An 18,985-nucleotide genomic window follows, 5' to 3' on the forward strand; every position below is an offset into this window, starting at 1 on the left:
CCAGTAGGGGCAGCTGGGAGGGCAGGTAAACCCTCATATAAAACAGACGTTCAGTAATAGCCACAACCTTCCTCCCACCCATTAGTCCGTTATGTCGAGGGATTTCTGAATTGCAGTCCCAAGGCTCTTTAGTAGAGACTGCCAGGTGTGAGGGGGTTCTAGAGTCAGAGCACCACACTCATTTTCCACTTACAACCTAAGCACGTTTTGGACTCTTAAGCATGAAGCCTCTTGCATTCATTCCACCCCCCACTCCCCCCCCCCTTTTTTGTTGAAGAAAAAAATCTATTTCAGCATCAGATATTTCAATGCAAAAGTTACAACAAAGCATTTTTCTGAGTACTGAAATATTGTATGTTCCTTCTTTGTAAAGCTTCCTTCTTCTCCCTTTTAGGGCAGTGCACAAGAACTTTATCCCTCATCCTTTATTCTGTGCTTGCAGAGCTTGGCACTGCCCTTGTAATGAGCCAGCTATTAAAATGTCATGAGTAGGCTTGTGCTAAACCACAGCTTTTGTCAGAGCAGCAGTGGCTTCTCTGGGGTCTGACATGCTTATTGAGGATTCAGATTTCTCAGAGGCAGCCTGAGATGCAGTAACAGGGCTAATCCCTTTGTCTGGGTTTTGGTTTTTGTTTTTTTTCTGTTTCTTACACACGTTTCTTAAGGGATCGTTTTCCTAAGTAACAGGTTTTTATTGTGTTGCTGTTACAAAGAAAGGAACAGAACCTGCAATCTAAGTTACATTAGCCCTCAATAGTAAGATCCATTTCCACTTGAAGTCTATGGTTAATAGTGTTAGTCATCTGCATCTTAGCTTTCAGGTTTTCCAATTTGGTGTCATTTTCTTTTGCTGCATCAGTATTTGAATTAAATGGGCAGAAGGTTTGTTTTATAACGCCGACGCAGTTGACTTCATCTGTTGTTGCCCTTTTGGGGGTCCCAGCTCTGCCCACAAGTACACATGTTCCAGTGTTAGGCAAGTCAGTGAGTTTGTAACTGCCAGCAGAATTGGGCCTTCTCTGCATCCAGTAAAAGGAGTGAATGATATTTAAAAAAAAAAAAAAAGTGCTGACCTTGACATTGATGTTGTAGGTTGTAAGATGAGCTTTTCCCCTTCTCCACAAGGCTCTGGGAACATTGTCATTCGAGAGATTGCCTCAGGCCTAGCGCCAAATCCAGCCTTACTTTGCTGAAGAACAATTACTGCTACTGACGCCCAGAGGATTGTGGTGAAGGAGTAACAAAAGGAACCTCAAACAACCTTCATTAAAAATATGCTGCGCAGGCTGCGAATTTTGTAAACAGCCATCATTACAGAATAGTCTTGATTCAGCTCAGATACACCTTCAAACTTAGTAATGTCAGCTCAGATGGATAGGGTGAACCTCCATCCTGTTTTGGGTGGGACAGCCCTGTATTTTGGGCTCCATCCCCATGTCCTTATTTTGCCAAAGGATCTAACTACCCCATATTCCAGTTTTTTTACTAGCCAGGTGGCTGCCTCCAGTTCTAGCTCCCCTGAGCTGGGAGCCAGACCGCCATGGCTGTCACCTGGCTTCCCCCAGATGAGGAGATGGGAGCTGGACCTGCACGGCATTGCGGCTGACGCTCGACTTCCCCTGGCTGGCGGGAGCTGGGAGCCAGATTTGTGTGGCACTGCAGCTGCTGCCTGGCTTCCCCCAGCTGATAGAAGCCGGGAGCTTCGCTGGCAAAGTGGCAGCCCTGTTTCCAATGCCCCAAGTTGTGAGGCAGCCAAGAGCCACATCCATTCCCGAGTAGCGTGACCATCTGTCCCATTTTGGCCGGGACAGCGTCATTACCCTGTGTCCCATATTTGGTCAGGGGCAATATGATCACCCTACAGATGGATTAGGTGCATTTAAGAATATGTTTACAAAGTGTGAAGTGAGGTGCTTGACTCTCACTAAAGCAATTCTGAGCAAGTCATACAACCTGAATCCTAACCCACAGGTAACTTGTGGTAGCACGTGAGAGGTACACTACCCCCCATTTCCCCATCAAAATTTTAAGTACTGAATGGGGAGCCCCTGTTCCCTTCCTGTATTCCATCCCCCCCCAAAGGAACCAGTCACCCTGTCCTAATCTTTAAGAAGAGATCCTGATTTCAGGTGTTTGGTTGTACAGTGTCACACCACAGTTCAATTCCACATACAGTGTTAGAAGCTTGTTTTTATGACTTTCCAGGATGGCACACTATGTATCATGCTGAGTTAATCTGGCAGAACAGGTACCAGGAGCACTGTGCATCCTCATGGCTTTAAACTCAGTTTTGTTAGAAACAGCTTAGGCTATGGGGGAAAAATGAGCATTGTCATAGAAGTTAATTCAATCTTGCTTTGCGTTTTCCTCCTTTCCAGTGGGCACATTCCATGGCTGTGCACTCCAGGAGAGATAGCTATTCTGTTGAAAGCTGGTGTATAAGAAGCAGATTTAGCTGCAAGCAGTCTGTGTTATAATTAACTGGCTGCCTTGTATAAGAAATCGAACTCTCATGTTCAGGATTTTCATTCCTTTTCCTTTTTGTACCTTGGCAAGATTTAAGGGCTGGGCAGGGAGGGCAATTCAAGCTGCACACTCCTTTTTATGTTTCATTTGGAGCTATTTCAGTTCTGCTTTTACATAGGCAGAGAAATAAAAATCTTAAATCTGTTTTTCTTTGTGATAAAACTGCCCCCAAAATTAAGTAAAAGGTTAACACGTGACTAATACTATACGTTATGAATCAGCCCCCACGTTACAGTCCAGTTGTTCATTGTATCTGCTGAAGAGATTGCTGTCTGGCAAAAAAGATTACAATGAAAGTTCTAAAATCCTTCCAGAATAAAGTTTAATTATTAGTCATTGTTGGTTATCGTAACTTTAAGCACATGAGAAAAGAGAGGTGGAAATGAAACACCTGTCACATAGACCTGTAATATTTTTTTTCTCTGAGTAGTGGCCCCATGGTGGTCAGTGAGTCCTTGTGCCAGCGCTCGGAGATTCTTCTATAGCAACAGTTTCCCACACATGTGCTGTAGCACCTTCTCGTGCTATCTGGTATGTGAGTGGCACGGGCTCCTCATTTCCGTCTCTACTGTTCTTGGCTGCTGAGTGTTGTGTCTGTACAAAATGAGTTAAGAGTTTGTTAGCTGCTATTGGAATGCTACTGATCTGAAGAAGTGGCTCTGTCCCACAAAAGCTCACCGCCTAATAAGTTATTTTGTTAGTCTTTTAAAGTGCCACATGACTGCTGATTTGTTTAGTTAGTGGAGCCGTTTACCTAGTCCACATTCTTTTCCCTAGTTCTCTACTGTTCTAAAACGAAAATGAAAAAAAAAACAAAAACAAAAAAAAAAGTTGTTAGTTAATTTTTAGTTTCTGCATCACCACCATGCTGGGCTCCCCGGGCTTTACACAGTGCGAATCCTGCAAGGACTCCATGCCATTTTCTGATGGCCATGCGTCGTGTCTTAAGTGTCTGGGCAATGGCCACCAGATGCAATCGTGTTCACTGCTCCAGCCTCACCACAAGAGCCTGCAGGAACCAAGTCAATCCCTACAAGCCGCCCCCTAAAAAGTCAATGGTTACATCTAAGGGTCTGGACTCCAAGCATCCCCAGGCATCTTCGCAGTCTCCAGCCATGGTGCTGCACCTGTCATGGTGTGTCGGAGAGCAAAGCCACTGCAAGCTCACTGGCACCATCTTTACTGGCACCACCCAAACGAGCGCGCTCGCAGCTGAGACACAGAAACGTGGCACCAGCACTGGCAGCTCCATCGAGCCCAACAACAGCTGAGGCAAGGCACACTAAGCCCATAAAGACAATGGCTCCCCACTTGGCACCCAGCTCGGCCCACAAGCAGCACCAGTCGCAATCCCTGCACTGGTCAGCGTCACCTCGTAAATCCAGGGTCGAAACACTGCCTAACTCTTGGGTGCAGACTGCTGTGACACCCCAGCAGCACTGGGTTAGTGACCTCTTGGTACTTTGGCACCGAAGAAGACAACACCCAAAGTAGCACCGCACACTCATGCCTCATCCAGCACCATTCCATTGGCACCAACCCTTTTCGGGGCCAGCTATTTCCTCATGCCTTTCTCCTCGCTTGGTGCCATCATGTGCTTCCTGCACCAGAACCCTGACGCCTGGTGGACATGGTTCTGAGTGCCCAAGCATGGTTTCCTCACAACGTTCCAGTCTGGTATACCCGTATGGCATGATGTGCTGCCCACCGTGCCATATCCACCCCTGCCACCACCGTGGTTTCCACATCTCTGTTCTCACTCAAAGCAACAGAGGCCTTCATGGCATACTCCCCAGTCGCCATGCTCAGCACCATCCTGGGCATCAGAACCTTGCCCACCATCACTGCAGTTGTCTACCTTGTCACCGTACCAACCGTCATTGGACCCCGGCACCGAGGGCTCTCATTCTGAGGCGGGAAAAGGGCTCCCCTCTACAGCCTTCTTCCTCCTCACTGAACAATACAATGCTCACGCTGTTGCCTCTTTCTGTGTCTGATCATAGGGCCTTTCAAGACATCTTCTGCTGGACAAAAAGTACTTTGTGGCTTCTGAGGATGCCACATTCCTGTTCACACCCCTGCATCCCAACTCCCTTGCCGTGGATGTGGTCCACAACAAAACTAGGTTGTTTCTTTGACACACACCCTCTCCCCTGGACACAGCTAGCAAAAAATTGGATGATATGGGCCGCAAAGTTTACTCATCTGGCGCTGTGCAGATGGTCAGGCAGGCAACGCCAGGGACAGCAGTACTCGACACTTCACCCTCAGTCGTCTAAACAACAAAATTTTGAGGGTGTGGTTGAGAGTCTGATCATTGTTCTCTGGGCACTACGCAGTTACAACCATTCCACTACGGCCTTCACCCCTTCCTTCCTCAGTGGAGAGCTGTCACCATGGACAAGTGGGTTGTAGAACTGGTGGCACAAGGATACTCCATCCCTTTCACGTCTACACACCCTATGTGATCTCCCCACCCCATCCCTCTTCAGGGACCCCTCTCAGGAGAGTATGCTGAGCCAGGAGGTCCAGCATCTCTTCCATTTGGGGGCTGTTGAGCCGGTCCCCGAGCAGTTCTGAGGCAAGGAGTTCTGCTCCGCTTATTTCCTCACTCAGAAGAAAACTGGGGGGTGGAGACCAATCCTAGACCTCAGGAGACTCAGTGGTGGACCCATCTACCACAGCAGCCCCAGAGGCTCTTCTGACCATGGCAGCGGCAGCCTCAGGGGTCTTCTGGCGGCAGCGGCATTTACAGTAGTGCACTTTCTTTGGGTTGCCGGGGTTGGGGGAGGCCGGTGGACATCTGTTGTTCCTGATGTCCGCTGAGTCGGAGTCTGCTGTATCAAGGGTTTACAGTAATAGATGCTGAAGGGACAGCAGCAATCAGGGAGAGCTACACAAAAGTTCTTTGAAACACAGTGACAAATTCCTAAGCAAAGCAACTAAAGACAAACTAGTATTGAGATGGAAGTATTTTCACTAAGGATGCATGAAGAGCAGTGATTGTGTTAGTTGGCCTCATGAACATGGTCTCCTTACAAGTCACAAGGTGCGGAACTTTTTAATACATAAAGAATTTCATAACACATGATTTCCAAGAATGTGGTGAATGATGATTTCTTACAGGGAGTTTCTAGAAGGTTAAAGGTTGGTCTCTTCCACTTTTATATTTCTTTGTCATAACTTACCTGGGAGACAGATCATCAGGCATGACTTCTAATAGATCTTTACCATCTATATAGCTGGATGCCATGTAAGCACCATTTAGTTTCTGTAATTCATGTAATAAGATGGCATGCCTTATTGGGTGTGGGGCATTAAGTTCTGTATTTTAACATCACCCATTGGTAACCCAGATACTCTTTATTCTTTGTACAAGAGAGGCTGGAATGTATTGTTCAGTCTAATTTAAGGTTCATTTAAGTAGGACGGTTCAGTTAACAATACTGTGAAAACTAGTAAGAAACATGGCAGCATACTTTGTGAAGGAATAATACTCGATCATAGATTATGCATCTTTGTGTTTCTGCTAATCCTTAATATTCTCAGATGATGCATAGAGAGAGGTCAAGAGATTTTTTTTTTTTTAATGGCCACAGTACCAATGATATTCTGAGATGTTCATGTAATAAAAGTCACCTGGGTGATGAGCCATGTTATGGTTTGAGCCTATTATTTTCAGTGACTGTGCTCGTGCATTGATAAAAGGTTATTTGAAAATAAATGCCTTTAAATGGATTACACTCATGCAATTAGAACAAGCTTTTTTTAGTTTTGTTTATCTTATTGTTTAAAGAAAAAAGGCCTAGAGTTTGACTAAAAGGAGTATTTTTAGAAATGCAAGTCTAATTGTTTGGATTTATGCAATGGTCAGAGTACAGGCATAATTGAAATGCCTTCTTCAGAAGGTCACTGAACATAATGGTTTGTTTTTTTTTCATATCATACTCTAGTCTCACCCTTACGCTTTTCATCACCATTTTGCACAGAATGATTCCCTTTCTTTATAGTCGATTCATCTGAACTAATTTTATCAATTTCAAACAATGTTTCTTCCTCAGCCAGCCTTGGGACTCTCCTGTAGGCCTTAGCATTACAAGGTTAGCCATTCTGTTTGACGTGTTTTTTCTTTTCTTTTTCCTTTCTTGAAAAGAATTATTCCTCCTTGCACCACCTTAAACAGTTTCCCTCTCCCTCTTAATTCCTGTGGATCCAAATACTCTGTTCAGTTTCTGTACCAATGTTATCCCATTGGGCTGCTTTGCTGAAATATTTTCCCACGTGTTTAAAGAAGTAAAATGAAGGGAGACGTACAGTGTATACAGGCTGTGTTGCCAACACTTACTGACATCCAGTGAAAGACACACGACTGTCAAAAGGTCAAAACCTCAAGTACATTAAGTGGTTAATTGTTACATTTCACTTTGTAAAAAAAGTTACATATTCCCTTTATCTCTACTTTTTTCCTGTAATGAATTATTCTCAGTTTATAGGGATTTATCCATATCATGGATATCTATAACTAAAAATGTGCAGGTGGATTAGAGTGCAATTGGTTATGGGTAAGAGCTAAAAATTAATAAGCAAGGTACAGATATGCCATATTTACTTTAGCCAACTCATTACTTCTCACAGAACCCTCAAACCACCAGCTTACTTGTAACCTAACCCTACCACACTGACAAACCCAACCACTGTCTCCAACAGAGCCAGAGAAATGAAATTACAAATAATATGGGTAAACCCTGTTTTGTTTGCATCTTATTCAGACAGGGCTTAGTCATAACCTCATTTTCCCAAGGAGATGCTGAGTTACACATCGTAATTGGAACTTTCATCTTTATAGCATAATTTGTTTCACAACCAGAACTTGGCTGTCAGGGAAAGCTCTGTGCTCTCACTGACCTGGTTTTTAAACATTCTGTCAACTTCTGGAAGGGTCTAGTTCAAGAACAGTTCAATATGAAAACAATCAGCTTGTTTTTACTGTGTTATTTTTCCTCTCGTGCTGGAAAGAGTTCTGAAAATGATGTTGGAAAATGAAGCTTTTCCCTCCATCACCGCTTTTTGGTTTTGTTTGAGTTCTTACTGCAACGAATATAAACTGTTACCAAGTTTCCAAATGCCATCTCAAATATAGGTGAAGTATTCCTGTCTGGTCAAAAAGAGGTTTGACAACCAATGGTGGACTTGTGAAAGTCCTAATGTCAGAGAGCTGATGTTTATACACCATCCAGGGCTGTCCATTGACCCTTTCTCTGTAAACAGGGAGATTCTGTTTAGTCAAGAGAGGCAAAGGTTGATGTCTTTGAATTTGCACAAAAAAAATCTATTATGTGTGGGTGAGTAGAGCAAGAGAAAAATGGAGGATCAGCCATTTTCATTGCATTTTATGTGCTCAGGTATCATAATTGTGAGCAATGACATTGGATTAAATCCCATACAATACTGCCGAGCTGATTTTGAAGGATGTAGTTGGAATACTCCAAATTTAGAAAACTTCAGGAGCACCATGTGACTTAATTCTGCAGCTGAGAGCTTTGAAAGAGACTTTGAATGTCTGCCACCCTCTTCTTATTCACGCTTTAAGAAGTTCCTGGCTAAGCTTCACTATATTTAAAAACAAATGAGGTAACACACAGAATTCATAGGTATCTCCCACACTTTAGTGAACCAGTGCAGCAGTAATCACATGACTTAACTGTACTGAGTAGTAATTGCAGTGGCAGAACATGCAGTAGCTTCATTTTTGAGCAGTCTAATGCTAACAAATAAAATTACTGTACAGCTACTGGACCTGGCTTTAGTTTTGCCAGTGATCTTTCTTTTTTTGTGGCAGTGTGGCATGAGGAAAGTCAGAGAGGATTAAGAATATGTGCATGTAACCCACTACTTTGGAAGAATAAATAATACTGCTGGAGAGCATTGGCAGCCTGTCCCTTTAGTTCTCCCTACTGCTTGAAAAACTTTTTTTTTTTAAATGTAACAGTTATTTTTCCTTAACCCACCACTCAGTGAGGAAAGAGACGCTGACACTACTCAGATATATGGGGAAATGTTTTGCAAGAAATTCATACATTAATATCAAACATTGTCTTTGACTGTTCACGATATTGTAGATGGACATAGATTCACTGGAATTTTATTCTGGTCTTTCGGTTGTAAACATGCATGCTTCTTCACTTATTCTATACATTTCTTATGGCCTAAAGTTCAGTACTTTGCTCCACTTCAAATGGGGTAATACACATAAGAAAGCCATTAAAAATATTTCAAAACATAACACAATGTTCATAGGATATTGACCCACAAAATAGTGGATTGAGTTATATAAACTCTTTTGTAATGTTTAAGCTTTGGTTTGAGATCTTGAACCTCTTCAGCAACCTTTGATGTTATAGCTCCTGGACTTTAAAATTTATTGTCCAATGGTAATATACACTATCATTTTTATCAAGTTTGCTAAATTTATTTGAAGGAAGCTTAAAGTTTCAAAGGTCACTGAAACCGGCTACTGCACACTAGCTATATAGCTGACAAAAATATGTAGACATTCTGTGGGACTACAGTCTTCTCTGGACATCTTGCATCAATGGGTATCGGTTTAAGGGTCAAATTCAGCTCTTCATACCTATGTAAGTTACAGCAAGACACACATCCGAGTGGCTGATAAGCTCTGCAACTAGAACATCCTTTAAAAAAAAAAATCACTCACTCTGCTTTTCAGCCTCTTTTTCATGTGTGATGTCAACTTCTTGAAAGGGGATGGTGTGACCTGGAGTTTCTCATGTGAAAGAGTGACCAGTAAGTTATCTACTCAGTAGGAAACTGTTCATATATTATTTTACAACCTTTGTGGATAACTCAATAATCCAAGCAAAATATAATACTCGATGATATCTTGAGGATTTGTTGCACTCCTTAGGTGACTTGGAGTCCTTGATCTATTTTAGTCATATAGGTTTGAATTGTTCTATAAGGCTATGTCTGCACTAGCCCCAAACTTCGAAATGGCCATGTAAATAGCCATTTCAAAGTTTACTAATGAAGCGCTGAAATACATATTCAGCGCCTCATTAGCATGCGGGTGGCCCCGGCACTTCGAAATTGACGCGGCTCGCCACCGTGTGGCTCGTCCCAACGGGGCTACTTTTCGAAAGGACCCCGCCTACTTCAAAGTCCCCTTATTCCCATCTGCTCACAGGAATAAGGGGACTTTGAAGTAGGCAGGGTCCTTTCGAAAAGGAGCCCCGTTGGGACGAGCCGCGCGGTGGCGAGCCGCGTCAATTTCGAAGTGCGGCGGCCGCCCGCATGCTAATGAGGCGCTGAATATGTATTTCAGTGCTTCATTAGTAAACTTTGAAGTGGCCATTTACATGGCCATTTTGAAGTTTGGGGCTAGTGCAGACATGGCCTTAGAGTGTAGAATAAGACTGTAAACGAAAATACTTGTACTTGACAGCTTTATTGTGAAATCAATCTAGATTTTCCCCAAAATGTATCTAGTGCAATTTTCCTCTGCTCTTGTTAGAATGCTGAGCTCAACTACTTCAATGGGTCATAAGAGAAATAACTCTGGAAATCTGTTACCTTTACATGGCTGTTTCCTAGTGAAATAAGACATTAGTCTCTGTTAAATCAATGGAAAGACAACAGCAATAGCAATAATGTGCAAAGTGAAGGAGTGTACTGAAAGCCCCCGAAATGCATGACTTTGGCTACATCAACACTTGCCCAAATCTTCGAAATGGCCATTTTGAAGATTTCGGCTAGTGTAGACATGGTTTTTGAGTTGCACTTAACTTGCATTAACATAAGCTAAGTGCAATTTAAAACCGCTCTGTGGCTGTCTGCCTGCCTGCCTGGCTCCCCCAGCTGGGGGAAGTGGGGCGGACAGGCAGCCACGCCACCACAGCTGTCTGTCCCCTGGCTTCCCACAGATGGGGGAAACTGGGCGGGCAGCCACAGCGACGTGGCTTCTCCCCGGCTTCCCCCAGCTGGGAGAATTAACCTAACAGCTGTCTGCCCGGTGGGTCTTCTCCCAGCTGGGGGAAGCTGGGGAGAAAGACAGATGTGCTGCTGCGGCTTTGGGGATGTGCTGCTGGGAGAAGCTGCACCTTGCTCCCCACCGAGTGAAGCCAGGAGAGTGACCAGTGATGTGCAGCTAGCCACCCACAGGATTCCGTATTAGCTACAGCAAGAAACCAACCAACTGCTGATGACTCAAACAGCACCCTTCAGGAGATCTTGAACCAGATGAAGGCCCTGACTATTCTGACACATGGCCATGATGGGACAGGATTTCTGAGGGCCAGCAGTTACCTACAGAAGGTGACATAGAGGTATATCTTCTGACCTTCAAAAGAATAGTCCTACACAAAGCCTGGCCCAAGACCAGTGGACCAGCATCGTCACATTTTTCCTGTGTGGAGAGGCCTAGAAGATCTACTGTGACATGGCAGTGGAAGCTACTACAGATTACTCCCAGTTGAAGGCTGAGATGCTGGTAGGGTCCAGGGTGGTAACAATTACAAGGTCCCAGAGGTTTCAGGAGTAGAAGCACCCAGAACTGCAAAGCACTGAAGGCATAACTCTTTGACCTGCTCCAAATAAGGGGGAAGTGTGTGTGCCCCAAGATCCACAGCATGGAGGTGATTATGGAAGACTTAGGCTGTGTTTACACTTACCTGGAAGATCGATGGCTACTATGCAATTTTTGGTATGCCAGAAGGCCAACAGGAGCGCTTCTTGAATACCATACTGCTCAAAAGAAGTTCCAGGGTCGACATTCACAACATGCATGTTTGATCTTCCACGGCGAGTGTAGTCCCAGCCTTAGTGTTGGACAGGTTTGTCAGAGGACTTCCTCATGGTCTACAGGAATGAGTAAGAAAAAATTATGCTTCATCCTAAAAAAAAAAAAAATTAATTGCCTTCCTAGGCAGACAGTTAATGGACAAGGGACTTTCTCAGGTTACTGGGAGAGAGATTCACCAGATCAAGAGGCAAGTCCCAACCGCAAAGGCCCAGACTTCTGAAGACCTGGACAGAGCTGTAATGGGAAGGAATGATTCTGAAGAGCTGCTAAGGGACTTGGTGAACTTGAGAGTTAGATTCATGGAGTGAGACTGAAAAGCCAAACAGTCACAGGATGCCCAGAGCAAGATATAGGTGCTATGCCCGTGGGAGACAAGGGTGTATAGCAGGCCAATGTCCTAACATTGAGACACCCATGCAGTGCAGGCTGACTGAAGATTTGTGTGGCTTGATCACCCCTTGAGATTCATAATGACCCCACATAGATGCACATGGCCAGTTCAAAGGAATAGAATAAAGACCATTCCATTCCTGGTCTCTGAAAGTGCTGTCACACTAGTCTCAGGGAAATAGTGGGGTGGAACCCACTTTCTTGGTCCAAATACACAGGAATAACCTGTGTACCCAAGGCTGTCAATTACTATCTGAGCATCCCTATGCAAACTGTGGTTCAAGGGAATTCCGCAAAGGTGACAGTGGAAGAAGCCATATCCGGTCTCTCTGAGGTGAGCTTTCCCAGGGTTTGGAAACCTGTTCCTGGTGGATGAAGTCAGAGGAGCGTAGTGATTCTGGGATTGATACTGTGGCCCTAGTACATAGCAGTGGGAACAAAGCTGGTCCCTGAATGTAGTATTTTTGAACAGTAGAGGAATTGACAGTAATTCTGGAACTACAGAAAAATGGTTTTCTCCTTTTAGCCACATTAAAATATAATTTGAGGCACTTTCTTTGAGAGAATGGTGTATATTGGCATATGCGTTGTCCTAGGAATGTAGCAATGCGGCTAGCCAGTACAGTGCAGGGTATGATGTACCAATCTTGTAGGAACAGCATTATGGTGTGAAGTACGGTAGCTGGCACTGATAGGCAATATGAAAATGATAAAGTTCTTTTTCATTCTAATTTGCTAAATTTGTGGAAGAGGTTTTCCTTTATCTTAGATGTGGTCCTGGTCTCTTGAGCCACAATACTGCAGTGAAATTACAGTCAGGTTGTCACTGTTGAACACAAGGATGACATATTTCCCAAATGATTGAAAAATGTATGACAGAAAAATCCCCTTTTCATTTATTCTCTTTATATATAAATTACTCATTATATATTTTGGGGAATTACTCTGTTACAAGTCTCTGACGATGTCGGGGTAGGCAGCAGTTGCTTATTTTTTCATAGATTACTGTGGTTTTACACTGATGTCAAGGTTACAGCTTTTATCATCTGCAAAATTCAGCTGGTTTTAAAATTCATTCTCTTGTACCATGAAAGATAAATTGTTTGCCATCAATAGTGAGTTTTTGATTGAGAGAACTTTTACTAGAAAACAATGGATTGAATTTATTTTAATCTTTTATCATTTCATACATTTTATTTTTACACGTAATACAATTATGGTAATTTTGATAGGAATACTTGAGGAAAAGATTAAAAATTTAACTTCTGTTAATTGTGTATGTTCTCTGCAGTTCAGTCACTGGTTTTCTAATGGCAAGGTCATCTTTACGATGACCAGCTATCTGTGTCTAAGAAGAAAAGTGCTTTGAAGTTACTGCAAGTAAAACTTCACTCTTCAAACTTTCATTTTTCAGTGCTAAGAAAAAATGGCTATTTCACATCAGTGTGGGTATCTGAGCTGGGGCAATAAAATAAAAGGTTTGATTTTGCCTATGTCTGCCCTAAGTTAATTTCTACATTAAGCTGCATCGGTCGGTCTGGCAGAAAACTCTCCTGCATAATCACTTTTTGCTGTTTCTCAATAACTGTGTAGTTTGCCATTGATGCACAGAGTCATTGTGCAGCTCTTAGTGTTTGTACTGCGCGTGTGCAAACCTTTCCATTCTCATTGGTTATTACATCACAGCTGCTCTGATTGGCTTCTGTATACTGAATTTGCAAGCTGCTGGCCTCTGAGAAAGATGCCAACTGAAGCAGAAAATCTCCAGAATTCACATTAGCCCTCTGTCAGTCCAAATTAGGCCCACATCCACAAAACAACGTGGGCACTGGGACACTGAGCATTGCAGTGCCCAGCGTTTACCATGTTCCTGTGATTTTTCTAGGTGTTTAATCGTCAAAGCTTGAATTAGACACTTAGGCTACATCTCCGCTATGAGATAAATTTGAATTTAAGACAGTTTGATATTGTCACGTGAGTGTCTTCACTGTAAATACCATTAGCTCGATTTAGGGAGCACTAATACCTAGATTACAATATCGCCATTACCTGATGGGTGTAGCGTCAAGCTTGAATTCAGAAGTTTGATTAAAGGCCAGTGTGGAAGCACCATGTCTTAAAATCCAATTTATTAGCCTCTAGAGATGTCCCATATGTAACCCATAATGCCCCTCAGTGCTCTGCTCTGGCCACTGCTCTCCAGTTAATTAGGTAACAGGAAGACTGTGAATTTCAAAGCGGAAGCAGCAAGCCTGTGGCTGTGGGCTCATGTTTGTCTGAGAGCCTGAGAAATGTCTTTCTTTGCTATTAGCGCTGTGAGCGCATCTACCCATTCAAATAGCCCCAGCACAGAGTTCGTGGTTCTGTCTCTACACTTGGTATATTTTTCTGCACTGCCTGGTGCCAGCCGCTGCCTCACCGCACCACGTAGCAACCAGGCTGGTGTGGGGGTCGTGCTTGCATAAGACGCTGAGAAACTTCTTCTCAGCAGTTTACACTTGTGTGCAAACCCCCTTTCCTCCCTCACAGGCGCCACACAGTCTGGGTCTTTCCTGTGCTCAGCAATATCACATGTGTAGCCCCCAGCCCAATAAAAGGATGTGCCTTCCATTCGGTGCTGACAATGCTGCCAGGCAGCACCAAGTCATAGACTGCGTGTGTTGAAGGGCTCCAAGGGCGGGAAAGATATTTGGGATTTTGCAGCTACTTGGGGGAAGTCTCCCCCAGCAGCTAAGATATTCGGGGGTTGCAGCTGCTGCGGGGGAGAAGAAGTCTTCCCCTGGTGCCTAAGATACTCAGGGAGGACCACTTCAGCTGGCTCCCTACTGAACCACGCCCATAGCATGGGACACTGAGGCTTGCAGCCTCTGGGGGGAAGTCTCCCCTGGCAGCTAAGATCCTGGGGGGATTTGCTGCTGCTGGGGGGAAGTCTTCCTCTGCTGCTAAGGTCCTCCCCGAGTATCACTTCAACTGGACCCCCACTGAACCCCCCCACGCCCATAACGTGGGACCAGTGGTGCTTGCAGCCACCATGGGGAAGTCTCCCCTGGCACCTAAGATAGCCGGAGGGGCTACTTCAGCTACTTCTGTATTTCAGGTAGCTCTGCAGCCACAGACCATAGCCACCCCTCCCCCCAGACCCCGCCAAAAATATTTTCAGGAGCTTGCTGTCCATTGCAGACACCTGCTGGCTTGATATTTGTTATAAAACCTTTTTGCTAACATCTCCTATCTGTCTTCGTGCTGTGGGAGCACGAGCACCTGGTGGCCGGGCCTCACTCGCAAGGCAGAATGACCATACACTCCATCTTGGAATGCTATCATACAGCGGCGGGAAGGTCTGAAGTCAGGCCAGGAGAAAGAAATCAGAAAGTTGACAAGTAGTTGGAGAGTCCCCAAAGAGAACATCCTGACAAGCAGATAGTAAGCCCCCAAAGAGAACAGCTGGGGCTAGTAGCTGGAAGCCCCCCCAAAGAGAACATCTTGGTTGTACAACATCAGAGGGTCCCAGGGGAGGTTCAGAAAAAGACCAAGGACAGAGAAAATCTTGTAACATGTTCTAACAGGCCGGGAGGATAGAAAGCCCAAATTAGGTAACAAACGCTTTAATTGGCCAGGTATCGAACCCCCAAGTAAGAAACAGTATAAAAGGTGATTTAGCAGGAATAAGGGGGTGGGCTCCTGGACACAAGGCGGAGGCTAGCAACTTCCAGTCCAGACAGCAGACCCCGGCCTGATCACCCGGACGTCACCACCACGAAAGGTCCCAACCAAGCCGTATCTCTGACTTGAAGGGCCGCTGTAACGTAGTTATTGGTGAGATGTGGGAGCATTGGATGTTATTGGTAAGTCACATGTAATTATATATAGTTATATATAACCTAGTATTTAGCTTATGCCAAATAAATAACTATCTCTATATATATATAATATAACAAGTGTTAAGTAATTGTAGTTACAAATAAATGAATAAATCACTATTGGTAAATACCACTAGCTGGTCTAGCTGGGTCTGTATAGAGAATTATTGGGACTTAAAACATCCACAGGGCATTGTGGTGTTCACAATCGGAGTGTTATTGTTCCTGGTACTCATAATACTGTAGAAACCTAGGTTTTAAAGTGAATACACTAAATCACATATTGCTGCTACACTATATCAGGCTGCTATAAAGGTGGGGTGGTTGATCCCGGGCCACCCGACTCCCCCCACTGTATCACACCCCACGCGCACCCACGGGACCCGGAGTAGGTCGGCACATCGTCACATGCCTTGACCCCCTCGGAGACACGGGGGCAGGGGCTAGTTGAGATTCCTGTTCGCATTATAAGTTCAGTGTAAGATATTTCACTGCCATCACCCGTGTTGGCAATATCTGTGTAGTGAAGGGGAAAGTCAAAAGTTCTTTTTTCCTAGACTTTTCTATCCTCTCTCTTCTAACTTTACAATAGAGACCGGGCCCCTGTATTATTTTCAGGGATCACATGCAATGATGGGCGGGGGACACTCAGTGAATGGCCAGTTGAGAACACAGTTGTTGCACAGAAACCTTATAGTGCCCTGGAAAGCCAAAGACACCCCATCAGCAACTCTCTTTTCTGAAAAACTTTCTTATCTTCTCTTTCGTTGTGCTTTTTGGGGTCCCTGTGTTACTTTCAGTAAAGTCAAAAATCTTTTTTCCTATACTTTTCTGTCCTCTTTCTTCTAACTTTGAGAATACAGTCAGGGTCTCTGCATTATTTTCAGGGATCAGATGCAATCACAGGAGCTGGGACACTCGGTGGATGGCTAGTTGAGAATTCAGCTACAGAAAAAAGACATTTGTGTAATTTTTTTTGCCATCTGTGTGCATGCCTTACTTTTGGATGTTTTTAGCACAGGAGGGGAATGAGAGAACTCCAGTGTGGGAAGGTGATCTCAAAGACCAGCGTACATACCCAGAATACTATGGGGATGAGGGAACTGTGGGATAGGTTCCCACAATGCACTGCTGCAACAGTTGATGTTTGGCAATTAAGTGTGGCAGCAATAAGTCGACTTTGTGAGGACCACGTGAGGAGTTGAGGATAGCCAAATTCAAACTTAATTCCAGAATTACAAAATCGATATTAATACACTTGAATTTATCTTGTAGTGTAGGTGCAGCCCTAGGCTCCCTGTACAGTGAATGGGGAAGAGAGGTGCGTTGTTATGCCGTCCACAAAAGCTAGAATGCTCGAGGAGTTGCTGTTTAAGTTAGCCAGCGGGAGATGCTGATGAGAGGGGTTTTTCCCTCCCTCAGACATCCACAGAGGTTAGTGCACAAGTCCAGGGTGCAGGAAGGAATAGCGGGGAACCCCTGTCCTGGAGTCAGGTGGCTTAGGCCTCTTAAGTTATTTCTTGTGAGAACGAGTTAGACACCTGCATCAATCTACACATAACGGCCTGGAGAGCATCAGCGGTGCCCAGCTTACAGCTCTTAGCCCAATGTTTAGAGCACTCACCTGGGATGTGAGACGGGCAGGTTCAATTTCTCTTTGCCTGAGGGGAAAAGGAAATTGGAACAGGAACTTTCAATCTCAGTTTCTCCCATTGAAACTCTTGCACTGTGCAGGGCTGTCCCGTCTGTTGGGCAGATTGGGATGGTCACCTCAAGCCCTGTGCTTTGGGGGCCCCACAGCAGCTGCTCCAACTGTAATGTGGATGCTAGGCGTGGGAGAGCAGAGAGGCCTGAGGCCAGGTTGCTCCAGTTCCTGCAACTGCAGTGAAGCAGAGTGACTCGGCGGGGAGCTGGCTGGCAGAGTGAAGCAGGCTGCAGGGTTGCTTTGCTTTTGCCACTCCCACTGCCGTGATGATTGAAGGAAGGGCCTGACCCCTCTGCTGATGCCCCATGCCAGGCCCTCCAGTAATCCCCTGGGTCGTGTCACTCAGGAATGGGGTGCAATAGGAGGAGAGCGCAAAGCAGGGATGAAAAGAGGCAGGGTGGGGTGTGACCTGGCTACAGGCTTGTTCGATCTCTCTTACCCACTGACTCCTATCCATAGTGTAACCGCATTCTTGAGAGATACCAAGGCAGTTGCACATCAAAAGATCTTACTGGTCCATGGTTAGAGCACTCTCCTAACAGACTGGAAGCCCCTGTTCAAATCCTTTCTTCCCCTCAGGCCAAAGAGGTAATTGAACCTGGTGAGGGCTCTAACCACCAGGCTAAAAGTTAGAGCTATCACCCCACACTCCAAGATTCTGAATGGGACCCAGTCCGGTAGGCAGCTGCTAAGCATGCTTACTGGATGAAGTCCCACAGGTGAAATAAGTGCTTACCTGCCTGTCTTCCTCTAGTAAGTAGATCACACTGGGACTCAGGTGGGAGATAAGCCTGTTGCATGTAATGAAGCAGGTCTTTGCCCATGAAAGCTTATGCTCCAAAATATTTGTTAGACTAGAAGTTGCCACAGGACTTCTCATAGTTTTTGTAAGGAAATGGGCCTCATGTAACTGGAGAACTGCTAAGGGCCATGAAGTCTCACCAGAGGTAGTCGGATCCTGAGGGCATCATCAGCTCACATGGCAAGTTCATGAATTATTGAAAGTAATTTTTGTTCTGTCATCTTGCACTCTGACAGACAGGCATGCTTTTAAGCTTCTAGTTATGGGTTGTTGTGTTATTTATGATCACTCTCAACATCCTTTTTGTGGAAAATGAAAAATAACTAATTTTATTTTAACAACAAAAACAAATTAAATTATGCAGCACGAGGACTGCTCCAGAATTAAACCGTGGTGTGAAGATCAGGGCTGCCATCCCTACTTATGGAGGAAATGCCCGGAGATCTTTAAAGTATTGCCACTAAGGGCTTTTGTTTTGTATGTCTGTCCCAAAGGTGGAGTAGTACACTGTACAGAATTCCCCCCGACTGTGCTGAGGCAATGGCTCCGTACTTGCTAAAAGGAAAGATCATTATGTACTGAACCACCACAGCCACTTCTTACAACATGGTTCATTTTCTTTAAGGCGATCTCTTCAGAGATGGACTAATCATAAATGATATCATTTGACATTCACAGCATGAGGCGTTATGGCTGTCAACCTTCTGTGGCTTACCAACTTGCATTGATGCTTTGCTTTGTACATAACAAAAGCAGACACATTTCGTACCCGTACTGGTATTAGCTGTAAAGTCGAATGTTTCTTGGAGGCAGTTTCAAGTCTAAGCTATTCAGATCTATGTTCATCATGTGCTTCTGAACATTGGCACTCTACTGTAGACTCA

The 18,985-nt window shown here is 44.6% G+C and overlaps 1 protein-coding gene across 2 annotated transcripts in view; it reads left to right on the forward strand.

The window, feature by feature from the left end:
* ANKH (ANKH inorganic pyrophosphate transport regulator) overlaps nucleotides 1–18,985 on the forward strand; it is a 172,518-nt gene that overhangs the window by 140,602 nt on the left and 12,931 nt on the right. The gene's annotated exons all lie outside the window — the stretch shown is intronic.

The sequence above is a fragment of the Carettochelys insculpta genome, chromosome 2 (assembly GCF_033958435.1).
Source record: "Carettochelys insculpta isolate YL-2023 chromosome 2, ASM3395843v1, whole genome shotgun sequence".
Classification (NCBI taxonomy): domain Eukaryota; kingdom Metazoa; phylum Chordata; order Testudines; family Carettochelyidae; genus Carettochelys; species Carettochelys insculpta.